The sequence below is a fragment of the Mixophyes fleayi genome, chromosome 2 (genome assembly GCF_038048845.1).
Source record: "Mixophyes fleayi isolate aMixFle1 chromosome 2, aMixFle1.hap1, whole genome shotgun sequence".
Classification (NCBI taxonomy): domain Eukaryota; kingdom Metazoa; phylum Chordata; class Amphibia; order Anura; family Limnodynastidae; genus Mixophyes; species Mixophyes fleayi.
Window position 1 is genome coordinate 260,281,154 of NC_134403.1, and position 15,545 is coordinate 260,296,698.

The window sequence follows — 15,545 nt, forward strand, 5'->3', positions numbered from 1 at the left end:
GAACATCTCTTCCGTCTGAATTACTCCATTACTGTCTAAAGTTAAAAAAGAATTAGGATCATGGTCTCTTCCGAAGTTTTCTTGGTTTGGCAGAATGAGTATCGTAAAAATGAATATACTACCCAAGGTATTATATATTATGCAAGCACTACCGATTCAGATCCCAAAGGTATTTATTGATAATCTCCAAAAACTCATTAGTGGATTTGTCTGGGGAGGGAGAAAACCCAGATTTAAACACTCTATTTTATATAGACGGAAACACCAAGGAGGAGTTCAGTTGCCCATGTTTCAAAGTTATCTCCAGGCAGTATATTTAAATAGAATCCTAGAGTGGACCAGAGGAGGTAAGGATAAGCAATGGGTAGAGTTGGAGGGTTATCTCAGTGGAAATCATCTAAGTACTCTTCCATGGTTGTCTAAGGTCCCTAAGATAAATCATCCTACGATCGGACCCACTCTGAAGGTGTGTAATAAACTTCGCACCTGGAGTAGTGTGGCGTCCTTCCTCTCTCCTTTGACCCCTATTGGGTGCAATCCAGATTTTCCTCCTGGCTTGTCCAGAAGTTCATTTGAGAAGTGGTCTAGAGCTGGGATTGTCAGCCTCGGTCAGCTGGTGGTTAATGGGAAACTCTGTTCCTTTCGGGATCTCCAATCTACTTACTCGCTACCCTCAAACGAGTACTGGAGATATTTTCAGGTGATGCACTATGTTAAGTCAGTGGGAGGTTGCAAATCTCTGGCTAGGAAACCCTCTCCCTTGGAGGCTCTGTGTCTATCTAAAAATACTCCCTCCCATACCATTTCAGGTATTTACAAAATCCTAATGAATGATATATTTCAAGCGGCTCCATCTTATACAGGTCCATGGGAGCGTGACCTAGCACCATATATATCACAAACCTCTTGGCCCAAGATTTACCAAAACATACATAGTTGCTCTGTGAGCACCTTGGTTGTGGAAACCCATTATAAACTTCTGACAAGATGGTATAGATGTCCCTCCACACTGCATAAATATCCCCCTCAGATGTCCTCCTTATGCTGGAGATGTAATGGAGCTTTTGGCTCTTTGGTGCATATATGGTGGGAATGTCCTCAAATCACTCCCTTTTGGGAGGAAGTTATTAGGCTCTTTAAGATTATTGTTGGTCATGAGGTTCCAGAAGATCCGGGTTTTTGGCTCTTATCTCTTTCTAACATTCCCTCATCTAAATACAAGAAATCACTTTTAAAACACTTAAACAATGCAGCTAGAGCAGTTATCCCAATGCACTGGAGATCTCGATCCCCCCCTTCAGTCAAGGATTGGTTCAACAGAGTGGAATTTTACATGTCAATGGATGATATTACTCTTTCTGTAAAAGATAAATACTCAGATTTCACAGCCATCTGGTTTAGGTGGATGGAGTTTAAGGAAACAGAAGAATTTAAGACCCTTCTTTGCACTCCAACCTCGATTGATTGAGGGCTACACATTTAAAAATTTACCCTTTTAATTCTTATATAAGGTAATTTAAATTGGTATACCCTCCACCTATTCAGGTTTATGATTTGACAGTCACCTACTTTCACCCCGTGAATATTTGAAAATAATATGAAGAGTTTCTCATACTCTTCCCCTCCTTCGTGCCCCTTACCTTCTTTCCTCTTGTTTTTTCCCTATTCCTATCCTTTGTCAGCCCCCCCTTCTATTTCTTCTTTTCACCTGTGTCAAATTCTGTTCATTTTGATTCATTAAAAAAAAAAATAGAAAGAGGAAACAGTTGTTTGCTTGCTTTATTGTAATTGTAGACAAATTGACTTCTATCACCTAGACTTTGCATATTTCTCTCTGATAACATATTATGTCATTGTACCAAATGTAAAAATATGCATATTTACCATGCTTCACTGATAGCATGCATTGTTGTACTTTCTCTTTCTAATAAATAAAGAATTTATAAAAAAAAAATGAATACTGCTTGAGAAAGTCTGCATGAGGCAGACAAAACCTCGTCGCAATTTGAGTGTTGCCTGTTGTTTCTACCAATTGATACATACTGGTTATGAGGATTCCAACAGCGGTGATATTTTGATGTGGAGTCACCATTCATGTATTGTTTCCAAGAGGAACTTAATGTGTTACTTTTTACCTGTCCGGATTGAGAAGCTAGTGCACACCACAGAAGAATTTCTGCCTACATTCCATGAAGAGCCGCTGATGCGGTAAAGAGGCTTGTACATTTATAATTACATCCGAGGCGGGTGTGTGTCTTCAGACGGCTCATATTTTATTCTGTCGGCTACATCTACGGTTGAGTTTCTGGGGGTGTGTGGACTTCATAACTCCATCCATGCCCGCTTTCCCTGCTGATGTCAGAAGATTGAGAATCGGTGACTGATTATTCATATATCCTCATTTTATTATGACCAGATGTATTGGACGGTAAAAAATATCACTAATCCATAGACTATTTTTTAATGCAAATATCCAGGATTTGATTTTTTGGGTTGGTGATTCATGCAACACTGTCTCCATCGATTTAGCTTAGGGCTTGTTGCCTTTAATACAACATTAAATTAGTTGGTTGTTTTAAATATGGTCATGTAGGTGTGTTATTTAATAAATTGTATGTTTATTATATTCAAGCATCATCTGCACATTCTTCTTTTGTGTCTCAACAACAAGAGGCAGCTATAACCAAACAGATAGTGGCATACCAACAGGCTAAAGTTCTCAGGAAATGCAGGTCTCCCCGGAACACGCCCTTTTTCCCAGTGAAAAAGAAGTTAGAACCTGGAAAATCACAGGAATATAGAATGGTTCACGAAATTAACAAAAGGATGGTGATTGATGCACCTGTTGTACCCAACCCACATACCAACCTCAATCAGATCCCTGCAGAAGCACAGAAGCAGAGTGTTTTACTGTTATAGATTAGGCAAATGCATTCTTCTCTGTCCCTCTAACAGAGAACAGCCAGCTTTGCTTAGCATTTACACATCAGGGAAAACAATACTATTGTACTTTATTTCCACAGGGGGGTGCCACCTCACCCTCTACATTTTCAGAAGAAATGAACCTCATATTACAGGGATGGAGACCATAATATTCATCCACACAACTGCTCCAATATTTAGATGACTTACTACTGTGTTGCCAAATGATTGAGGGGTGTCAGGAAGAGACTATATCATTAATTAACTTTTTAAGGGCAGCAACATTGCAAGGTATCTCCCACAAAAATACAAGCAGCACAGAGTAAGGTAATATTTTTAGAACATTGCATCTTACAAGGTACCAGACACTTCACACAGGAGAGGATTACTGCAATCCAGCAGGTAAATCCACCACAGAATACCAATGAATTAAGGGAATTCCTAGGTTTAGTAGGGTACTGCAGGGAATGGATTGCCAGAGCATCCCTCTTAATGCAACCCCTCTATGATGCACTTAGTGAGGTAAAAGGGTCCAGGATATATCTATATGAATCACAACTAACAGTGTTTGAAACATTAAAACAAGCCATTGTGCATGCACCAGGGTTAGAATTACCACAATATGATAAGCCATTTACCTTGTTCTGCAAGGAGTCCTTTCACAGGTACACGCACATGAACAGAGACAGTTGACTTACTATTCATTACAGCTAAACAGTATCAAAAGAGGTGCCCTGTCCAGATATAAGGGCGGTGGCAGCTGCAGCCTTGCTAAAAGATAAAGTTGCAGACATAGTACTAGACCACCCCTTAACTATACAGGTCCCACATGTAGTTACAGAAATGCTAAACCAAGCAAGAACAAAGCATCTGTCCACAATACCTCACAGTACGAGGTGTCATTATTAAGTCCCGCACATGTAACAATTAAAAGGTGCATAGTGTTGAATCCTGCTACACTGTTCCCAGTTGAAGCAGATTCAACAGATGGTAGAGAGGTGGGAGGGGACTTACCCACCCTTGATGAATCAGAAAGGGAGGACTGTATCAGTACCAGACAAAATACACACAAATATTTTCCCTTTTCTGAGTCACATGACTGTGCTGAACTAATGAAACTAGAAATGAAGGAGTTAGAAAATGTGACAGATGTCCCTATACCTAAGGCAGATTGGATTTATTTGTTGACGGTTCCAAGTATTATTATCACCACACACAGGGTATGCTGCAACCACCCTGGAAGAGACTTTGATGCAACAACCACTCCCACCCTCCGGCTCAGTACAGGTGGCGGAGTTGCATGCACTCACTGAGGTACGCTTATGGTGTGGCCCATGACTTTGGGCCAATATGGAAGAGCAGGGTCTTTGTGGGGTCAGTAGGAAAACCCATCAAGCATGCAGAACATATAAGGGCTCTGTTTAGAGCTCTGCAACTACCCAGAAAGGTAGCCATATTGAAAGTCCAGGAGCACACTAAAGAAAAGACTAGGGAGGCTAGGGGAAATGCTAAGGCAGATGCTGCTGCTGCTAAACAGGCAGCCCTTATGCTCAGGGTGCAGGTCTGTCAAGTGACGCAGGGTGAAAACCCTGCATCACATGACAAGAGCCTGTAACCCTTGAAATACTGAATAAGTTCCAGGAACTGTCTCCTCAATAGACAAAAAAGCCTGGGAAAAGGAAGGTGCTTCATGTCAGGGAGGGCTCTGGAGAACAGATAATAAGTATTGTCTACCCAGAAGCCTATACGATATGATGACTCAATTGGCACATGGGCTGGTCCACAATTCTAAAGAAGCTATGACCAATATTGTCTTAGGACATTGGATAGCACCAGAATTCAATGCAGCTGCTATGGCATATGCAGCAGACTGTATGATATGCGGAAAACACAATCCAGATCAGGGAGTGAAAACACCACAGAAGAATACACTAAAGCCATTGTACCCATTTCAGAGATTGCAGGTTGACTATATACAGCTACCTAGGCGCTGTCTTTGAAAGGGAAACTTCCCTTTACAAGGCAGCGCCGCTTTAAATGTAAGCTGTCATCTCGCTGATTTCCGTCGACTTGTACAACCCGGACTATGATACAATACAACCCGGACTATGATAATACAGCTTAAAAAGATAATGACTAATGTGCACTCTCAAGCCTACCTAAAAAGGCACGTGAGGAAAACTTTGAAACCCAGATTTGACGGTCCATACCAAGTTATCTTGAACACTCCAACTTCTGTTAAATTAGAATAGGCACCTGGGTTCACGTGTCTCACTGCAAAAAACTAATAAAAAATTGAAGCACCATGAATCCTTTTTTGAGATAATGCGCATAGCACTAGTACCAGTACAGATAATGTATATGCAGATGTATACGCCAGGAAATAAAGTCCAGAAGGTAGACTTAATCAACTGTGCAGGTATGATATGGAATAAATCAAGTAATCAAGAAGAATGTGTGAAGGTAAACGTAGGGACAGTAAGAAGAAAGATTCCATATCCCTGGTGTAGGTTAAACTTTACATTTACTGGTGGCCATGGGTTTGTAGAAATGGCAGGGAGGAATTATGTTTGGGCACCAGGGGAAAATGATACTATGATCATGACTAATAGTACTCCCATCATATGCTGCACTGAACCATTTATCAAATTAAAAGGGTATAAACAAGCATGGATAGAAGCCCACAAGTGTGTAAATGGCTCCAATAATAATAGAGTACCAATAGGAAGGGCGTGGAAGGGAATAGGGAATTTGATGATGATGTGCACCAACAGAACTGAGATACCAGGAGAGTATGTATTCATGGAGAAACTATACATATTTGACCCCAAGCCAAGAGTCATTAATGATACTCTAATCAAGGTGCAGAAATATATGTACTAGGAAATATGCAACCAAGCACACTTTCAATATCACATTCCTTCTTGATCCCAAATGCCAAAAAAGGAAGAAAAAGGAGTGGTTTGATACATTATTGGGGGCAACAGGTACTGGAATGGGGGTACTTAACAGTATAGACATAGAAGCATTGAGTAATATGATGAATGCAGCAGCAGAAGATATAAACAAGGTAATCACCATGCAGGCACAGTGGATGCCAACAGTTTTCACGCCTTTGCAGAAACTAATATTATGGAACAAAGAATATATACAGATATTTAATGTGACGTTTTTCAATTCCTTAGGAATAGATGTAAATGTAAGGACCCGCGAGGAGAAGTGCCTCACAGGGCGACTAATTCCTAGTACCTAGGAACTTACCACAATTCGTGTGGATGACTGGACCCTGCCTCTGTCCCAGAGCAGGAAGCTCTCCATACACTCGCTGGTATCGCCCTAGGAAGAGAAACGGAGAATTAACCCGGGCCTATCAGGAAAGGGCTGTCCGAGATCACGGCAATGAGCGAAGACACTCTTAGTCAAGCTCGCTTGCCGCCACGTCATTTTCCTCTTGCCAAGGCGCTGGGGACTCCGAGCACTTGAGGCTAGGAACAGTCCTGCCTCAAGCACCCCACTCACCTCTCGGTGAGGGCCTAACCGAAAGGGGGAATTGAGCGTTATACTCACCGTGACACTCCCGCTTCCTGTCCTGTTCTTCTGCTCCTCCCTGACATCTGCAGATGACAAGGAACACACAGCCTCCCTCAGTGAGACTAAGGTGTACACCCACAACACTAAACGTATTACAACAAGCAACCCGACCCTAACAACTTTCTAATGGCCAGCAATGCAACTAGATTAAACAGCTATAACACTAACTGGGTGTGTTGTACTAACGGGAACTACTCACTATGGGGAACAGCAGTCGGTGTTCACGGACTATTCCGGAGGGCGGTTCCTAACCCCTTCACCCAGGTTGTACCAAGAAGACTGTCTTCTTGCTATGCGGTCACCCACGGAATCCTAAGGACCGGCTGCACAAGGATCGAAAGAGGCTCACTGGAACAGCACACCAACCTGAGAGTCGATAGCCGCATGGAGCAGGCAATCGTCACCACGTTGAACCGCCCGACTGCCTCCACCCAGATTGGAACACGTGTCCCACCCCTGGAACCGCCAGAGAACCTGCACAGAACCAAGGACTGGGACACTCAACCAGAGCCACGGGCCACCCCCGGAACTCAATTGAGCTGTGCCGCACTGCCGCTGACTCACTCAATCACCCCCTCTGGAAACTAGCATAACCCCAGGGACCTATGGGACGGGAAGACTACGTGTGTTCTTCCCTGACTATGTGTACAAGCTGGAAACTACACTTATCCCCACAGTACAGGTTAGTACAGGACAACAACAGGAAACAAGAGCCTACCTTTAATGGGGGCCTGACGTCTTACACCTGGGAAGAAATATGCAGCACACCAAAATACGATATAAAAAGCAATACTCGCTGCACAGACAGAATAAAACAATAATACAGTATATGGCAAGCTAATACACAAGTACACAGCTGCTAGCCAACCAGTCGGTTGCTACAGCACCAACAGGAGCCATCTGCTGTACTGTTACCTTACTCCTCTTAGTGTACTCACCTCGCACACAGGACTGCTCCTTCTCTGCGATACGACGCTACGTCATGGCGCGGCGAGCCCGGATTGGCCCTCCGCCGCGCAGGGGATTCAAATGGCCGGGAGGTGAGCCCCGATTGGCTCACCACCCCGGCTGAATGGAGGAGAAGACTGCCGCCGCCCTGAGGATGACGACAGCCCCCCTCAGGTAAGTTTCCCACATAAATATCTCCCTTATGTTTAACTGGACTGAATACTCAATTAAGACACTGTATCAGAAAATACAAAAGAGTAAAGCTCAAACTCAACTAATGACTAACAATGAACTGGTATAAAGAAATATGTTTAATGTAGCTATGCAGTTATGGATTCAAACCAATGGAATGGGAGTGTAGGGTACAGAAAACTGGTGCACAAGAAGTTTTTAGACATACAGTATACTAAAGACTGAGATAATTACCTCATATTACCTGTCCCACTTTATGCCCAGGTCGGTAGAACACAATTATGGATCCCACAGATAAAAGGGTAGTATACAGAGGATAAAAGCAACACACATAACTTAGAATTGTGTTCAAATACAGGCAATGGAATAGTGTGATCTCAAAACACTCAAGTTTATGAACCTTGTAAGGTAGAACATCCGACTAGTGTCTGTAATTGGGAGCTCCATAACAGGAGAAATGATATGTTTATAGAAGTAGCACCACAAATAGTGTGCTTAGTAACCCATGATAAACAAACTACAGAAATGTATAACTTGACTAAAACATTCTCAGGAAGCATCCAAAATGTTACTCATCTAATATGGGGTAATGAGACATATATTCTACAAGGATTGGAAAGACAATATATTTCATCAGTTTATCCCAATTAAACTACCCTCCTATAACTTGACTATTAATCTTTAGGGGATAATCAGTGCTATAAACAACACCCAGCGCCTGGCAGAGCATTTGGCACAGGTAAACTATTCAGGTAATCATGCACAAATGCTCATCAATTAAAAGAAAACCTGCAGCACCATTGGTGGGATGTGTTCACAGGTAATTCCCCCACTGCAAAAGGTATTTTTAAGGTAATGCTCCATCCAATACTGGTAATAATAGTGGTTTTGATCCTGTTGATTGTGTGGAATTGTTATTTGTCCTGTAAATTTAGAAAAATCGTTAATCAGGCCATGACTCCAGTACCAACATATTTTAATCAAACTCAAAAAGTATGTGCCTCATGTAAATGGAATAATCCCTATCAAGCATAAATGACATGTGTATATTGCAGTGAAATACTGATAGGGAAAGAATAAATGATGCAAGAATACCTTCTCTGGTGGATGATTTATTCTCTATCCACATGTAGACTTTAGGTCAAAATCTGGTTAAAAGTAGCTGGAGAAATAAAAAGGTAACCCTGTATCATGACAAGAAAGGAAGGGTCAGGAAACACATGTATATTTGTTTAGTGTAATAATATGTACTGTGTGTCTGTCAAGGAAATTTCATACAACTTATAGGTACAAAGAATACATATGCTAAAAGAAAGAAACAAAATATATTGTAAAATGTTAGCAGGTGTTATGGGATCAAATCAGGAATGTGGAGGAGAAGGCAGTTGAATTATAATGCAGGTGTAATAGCAGATGTATGCTTGGACATGTCACAAATCCCTGAGGAGAGTCGATCCACGAGTGCTATGTTTGATACTGTATTCATAAAGAGGCCTCCTTTCACCATTTCTACAAATGTGTAGATGAGCCACCCAAGTGTAGCTGGAAATATAGAAATTGAGGATGTCACTTTGGATTTGCAACAGGATGAGGAGGATATTTGTGTAGCTGACGACGGCGCTATCGAGGATGTTGATGATGATGATGATGATGTTGTTATTGTAAGTTCTGTACCTGTACAAGCCGTTCTTACCAGTGATAAGAAGAATAAGAAGAAGGCTATTGTCATGCCTGGGCATAAGACCAAAAAATTCACCTCTTATGTGTAGAATTATTTTTAATCAAATCCTGACAACAGTTGTCTAGCCATTTGTAGTGTTTGTAAAGCCACAGTCAGTAGAGGTAGGGACATTAACCATCTAGGAACCTCATTCATGTTACGCTATTTTAAGCGAGTTCATGGCAAGCTTTTGGGAAAATCAGAAACTTATGCTAAAAAATAACAACAACTAATCCAGAATCAGCTATCTCCCTTCTCTTAGCTAGAACCCAGCATCTGCAATCTACACCAACAACACCTTTCTCATAAATATCCTCACTAGTGATCGAAGTTAGTTCTGCATCCAAGTTGCTAAGGCTAGATGACTCCTCCCCTATCCAGGATTCCTCTGAAGAATCCAGCTTTAGACCCACTGCTGCCTCTCCTGCTGTTTAGGGTGGATGTTCATCCCAGAAGCAGACCAAGAAGAAGACTACTAGGAGTTTAAAACAATTGACTGTTAAACAGTTTTTTGCAAGAGGAGGCAAGTATGATAGTTGTCCCCCAGTTGCACAGCGCATCACAGGCGCCATGGCGACTATGCTATCATTAGATCTACGTCCACTATCCATATTAATGCAGCAGGTTTTAGACAGTTAATTAAGGACCTATGTTCCCGTTACCAAATTCTACCTCGACAATCAATTCCTCACCAGTACCAGAAGGTTAAAAAAAAAAATGATTGGGCTATAAAATGCCATTCTACCCACTGTACACTTAACCACAGATATTTGGACAATCGGAACTGGTAAAACTAAAGATTATATGACTGTGACAGCCCACTGGGTTGGTGAACCACCTTCCGCAGTAGGGACAGTAGCAGCATCTAACAAATAGTGCCATATCTTTCAGAGGCAGGCTACTCTGTGCATCACCAGCTTCACAAAGAGGCATACAACCTGTTAGAAAAACTAAGGGATGTCATTGCAACATGGCTTATCCCGCTTGGATTCTCCTTAGAATATGTGATTTTTTATAACGCCACTAATATTGTGAGAGCATTATAGCTGGGTGAATTCCATCACATTCCCTGGTTTGCTCACACAATCAACTTGGTGGTACAGAGCTTTTTAAAAAATGACAGTGACATGCAGGAGATGCTGTCTGTGGGCTGAAAAATTTTGGGAGGTTTTCAACATTCTACAACATCATGTAGGAGATTGCAGCAGCTGCAGGAAGAAGAGAAATTGCCCTGCCACTAACTGAACTAAGAGGTGGTAACAAGATGGAATTCCATCATTTATATGTTTCAGAGGATGGAGAAACAGCGAAAAGCCATCCACGCTTACTCCACAAGCCATGACATTGGGAAAGGAGGGTGAATGTACTTTAGTCCAGCGCAGTGGAGGCTAATTTCCATGTTGTGCAAGGTGCTGAAACCATTTAATGTAGTCACCTGTGAATGTCAGTTCAGACACTGCTAGCTTGAGCCAAGTGATTCCCCTACTTAGACTTTTAGAAAAGCAGATCGAGAAATTAAAGGAGGAGATGAAACATAGCAATTCCACTAAGTATGTCGGACTTGTATATCAAGTACTTTATTTGCTTCACCAGGATCCAAGAGTTATCAACATCTTGAAATCAGATCACTACATTTTGGCGACTGTGCTTGGTGCTCGGTTTAAGAGCTATGTCTTCTTTTTCTTTCCAACTGACCCAGCTCTCAAGAGATGCAATGAGCTCCTGGTGAGCAAGTTGATAGTTCAAGTGATAAATGACACCACAGTGTCTCCTCCTTCAGTTTCTCAGTCAACTGCTGCTAGGATAAAACGTAGCTTTCCAAGACACCCAGTGGTGATGCAGATGAGCCAGCACAATATTTTCACATCTGGTCAGGTCTAAAATAATTACATAAAAATCATGACACATCTGTCGTAAAATGAACTACAAATTTCACGAGGAAGGCCTTTGCCAGCAATTACATCAAAGTACAGAGACTTCTGTAATTGTGGATTTCAGCAAGGATGAATTAATATTGTGTGAGGATGATGTGCACTCTGGTGAGGGTGAGGATGAGGGTGAGGATGATGACAGGATGACAGTGTAGAGTGCAGGTGCTGAGATCTAGCTGAGAAAAGGGAGATAGTTGATGCTGGACTTCCTGTTGTTATTATGGGTAGAATGGCATGTTGGCAATTTTATGTTTTTCTTCAGTAAACTTTCTATTTAGTAGAGAGGTGTTTTTTTCTTTACCACTGTAAAAGCTTGTTTTTTGGATTTCGGTTTCCTTGCCTTAAACCCATTATGCCCTTGAGCATAGGCTTTAGTACATGACGCAGAAGGACTAGTATCATTATGACTGGTGCCAGCAGCTGGTTGATGATCCTGATCTTCTGTCGACTAATCATGACCCATATATCGATGGCACAGAGCAACAGCACTAGAGAGTGGAGTGTGCCAAGAACATTGCTCCTCTGTTTCTGTGTGAGCACTGGCACTGAGCAATGGCACTGGAGACTGGAGAGTGATAAGAATGCTGCTACCCTTCCTGTTTCTGTTTGAGCAATGGCACAAAGCAAAGGCACTGGAGACTGGAGAGTGACAAGAACACTGCTACCCTGTTTCTGTGTGAGCAATGATACTGGAGACTGGAGAGTGACATGAACACTGCCACCCCTTTTGTTTCTGTATGAGCAATGGCACAGAGCATTGGCACAGGAGAATGGAGAGTGACAAGAACGCTGCTATCCCTCTTGTTTCTGTGTGAGCAATGCCATTGGTGACTGGAGAGTGACAAGAACACTGCCACCCCTCCTGTTTCTGTGTGAGCAATGACACTGTGCAATGACATTGGAGACTGGAGAGGGACAAAACCGCTGCTTCCCTCCAGTTTCTGTGTAAACAATGGCAGTGGAGACTAAAGAGTGACAACAACGCCGCTACCCCTCCTGTGTCTGTGTGAGCAATGGCACTGCATCTCTGGTGAAGAGAGGTACTTATAAAATCCAAAACCTGCGTGATCCGACAATGATATTTTGTCTCAATGTCAGATCCGAGAAAGGGGGAAAGTACTGAGCTTGCTCAGCTCAGTACCCGGAGTTGCGCTCTTCGGGGATGATTGTTTTTTTTTTTAGAAAACCGAGCCTGCACATGCCTCTTCTTAAGTATTGTTTATAGACTGTTGAGATCCTCCAGACTCAGAAACCTCTGCAGTGATTCTGTATACTATCCTCATGAAGTATCTTAAATATTAATCAGCTATTAGACATTTTCAATGTTTTAGTTTAGTGTTATTTGTCCTTTATATTCTCTCAATTTTGTATATTATGTAGCATGTAGAGTTACGTTTTGGAGTGCTCATACATCCTCCTGCAATGGCCTTTGCAATGTCAGCCACAACTTTCAGCCACCACATTTCCTGAATCTTGGCCAGTGTTCCCAGTTTCCCAGCTGCTTCTGTTTTTCTGCCAAAATGGCTGTGTTTCCATATTTTATGATCTTTAAAATCTATGAGTAAAGGTTTATCTACTGCTCTCACCTGTGGAGCTCTCACACTGATACCAGCCATTTCTTCTCTATAAAAAGGTAACATCGATCATCTGTCAATGCTGAGACAGACAGAGTCATGAGGAAGATGCTGCTTTGGGCGGGTAAGAGACACAAATAATATTATATGGCTCTTTGTTGGTGTTTCCATATAGTGTTTTTGTTACTATATGGACTATGCTTGGTTATACTTTATGTTCAGGATATACAATAAAATGGCGTACTATTTTATGTGTTTTTATTACTCTTTTTACATATTTTTATGTTTTCTCTCTCGCACAGGTCTTTTCCTGCTGCTTAATGTACAGCTGGGTAAGGACATGTTGTAATTAATATGTACTGTGTATCTGTCAAGGAAATTACATACAACTTTCTATGCTAAAAGAAGGAAACAAAAGGAGGTGTTATGGGATCGAATCAGGAATGTGGAGGAGAAGGCAGTTGAATTATAATGCAGGTGTAATAGCAGATGTTGTAGTTGTTGCTTGTAGGAGATGATGCTGAAATTCACACATCATTACTTATTGCTATGCAGTCCATCATAAAACATTTTCAAAATGAGTGAAGTGGCCTGAAGTAGATGGGGCTAGCTGGGAAATTTTAGCCCATAGGGCAAGATTCTCCTCAGCAGCCTATAAGGAACATTTCAAAGGAAAAAAACTGCAGGTAGCCCAGTCAGGCGAGGACTGGCAAATTTTAGCCTGGGGGGAAAGACTCGACTCAGCTGCCTATTTTAAAGGGAAGAAAATGCAGGTGGCCCAGTTTCCCAGCCCAAGGTAGTCCACTATGGGAATAGCCCAGGGGGGGCAAATGCCTCCTTCCCGTCAGTCCAGCCAACACCTGGAAGTAAACATGCTTTTATACAGAATAAATGAGCAAAGGCAAGGGTGCTTAATACCTATAATGAATTTGGATTAGAAAGCAACATATTTTTTGACAGAAAAATAAATAAGTAAAAAAGCAGTTATTGAGCAAGGTATGTAGGGAATATATTATATTTTGGGGCATTGTAATTATTCTATTAACTATCTTATCTATAATTATCAGCTGCACAGAACTAGGAACTAGCACTGTGACTGTACTTGTTGACCACCTTGAGCCAGCAGCTAGTAGAGTGCCTGTATCCATCAACTGCCTAGTGTCATGAATAGCATTATACCTGTATTCATTAAATGGCTGGAGCAAGCAACTAGCAAAGTGGCTGCATACATGAACATGTATCTCCATGAACAAATATGATTGCTATTCCGCTACCTAATGTATCAAAATTACCCCACACTTTTTACAGCGTAATTTAATTTAGGAAGAGTCACCTTTACCTTCTGTTTCATTCTATGTAATTTGTTTGTGTCATGTTAGGCACTCCATAATACGCTGATGTCGCATAAATAAACATAATAATATTCTGCTTTCTTCAGGTTCTACCTACAAGCTGGTTTGTTACTTCACAAACTGGTCCCAGTACTTTCAGGAGCCTGCAACATATATGCCAGGGAATATTGACCCGCAGCTCTGCACACATCTCACGTATGCCTTCGCCACCATGAAAGAGCACAAGATTGCACCTTACGAATGGAACGATGATGACCTCTATAAGCAGTTTAATGACCTTAAGCTAAAGTTAGTATAACAAACGTGTCCAAAGCATTTATATGGTCAGACTCACAACTTGTTAGTTTTACTGAATCAACATTGATTGTTTGTGTGATCCTCGCACACAGATAAAACAGATATTTAATTGAATACGCCCTTATATCCTACATTACTATGTACCGTCAATGCAGCATATAGATAATATTATCTATGTGCTGCATTTGTTTGAGTCCTACATTGCATTTCACTTGATTTGCTGGTTCTATTTATGGTTATAGCTGCACTAGTCATCTCATGGTGAATGATTCTCATTTCTATATTATGCGGCTTTATCTATCTCCATTATGTCACCTATGCTGCAAGACATAGCTATTGTGGCTATGTACAAGGCTATGACTGCATTATTTGCTATGTTTGTTTCCCCTAATGTAAATTCAACTAATGTATTTATCCCATTTGGGTCACAAATACAGTTTTTTTTACTAGTTCTGTCTTGTTCTTTGTTTTAGGAATCCAAAGTTGGTGACATTATTGGCAATTGGTGGTTGGAACTTTGGGACACAAAAGTAAGCATCATTATATATATGCATAAATGTAAATAAGTAAACTGTTATCTCACTGAGTCCCTCTATTTTATTATCTTTAGGTTCACAGCTATGGTTGCCACTGCTACTAACCGTAACATTTTCATTACATCTGTGATTGCATATCTCCGTAAATATAACTTTGATGGTATTGATCTCGACTTTGAGTATCCAGGATCTAATGGAAGCCCCTATGAGGACAAGGAAAGATTTACTATACTATTAGAGGTGGGCTGATAAATTATACTACCACATCTCTACAAGATATGCTGGCTCAAAAGAAATCATTATTTTCCTCAAGGATAGCGTATTGGTGCATCTCATATACAGTATGGGGAGAAGGTAGAAAAACGAATTACAACGGTTCCTTTCTGTATTTGAGACACATCTGTTTGTTTCGGGATAACTGTTTAAAATACATACGTACCTTTTATATATCCCATTGATTTGGTTGTTTCAACATGCTAGTC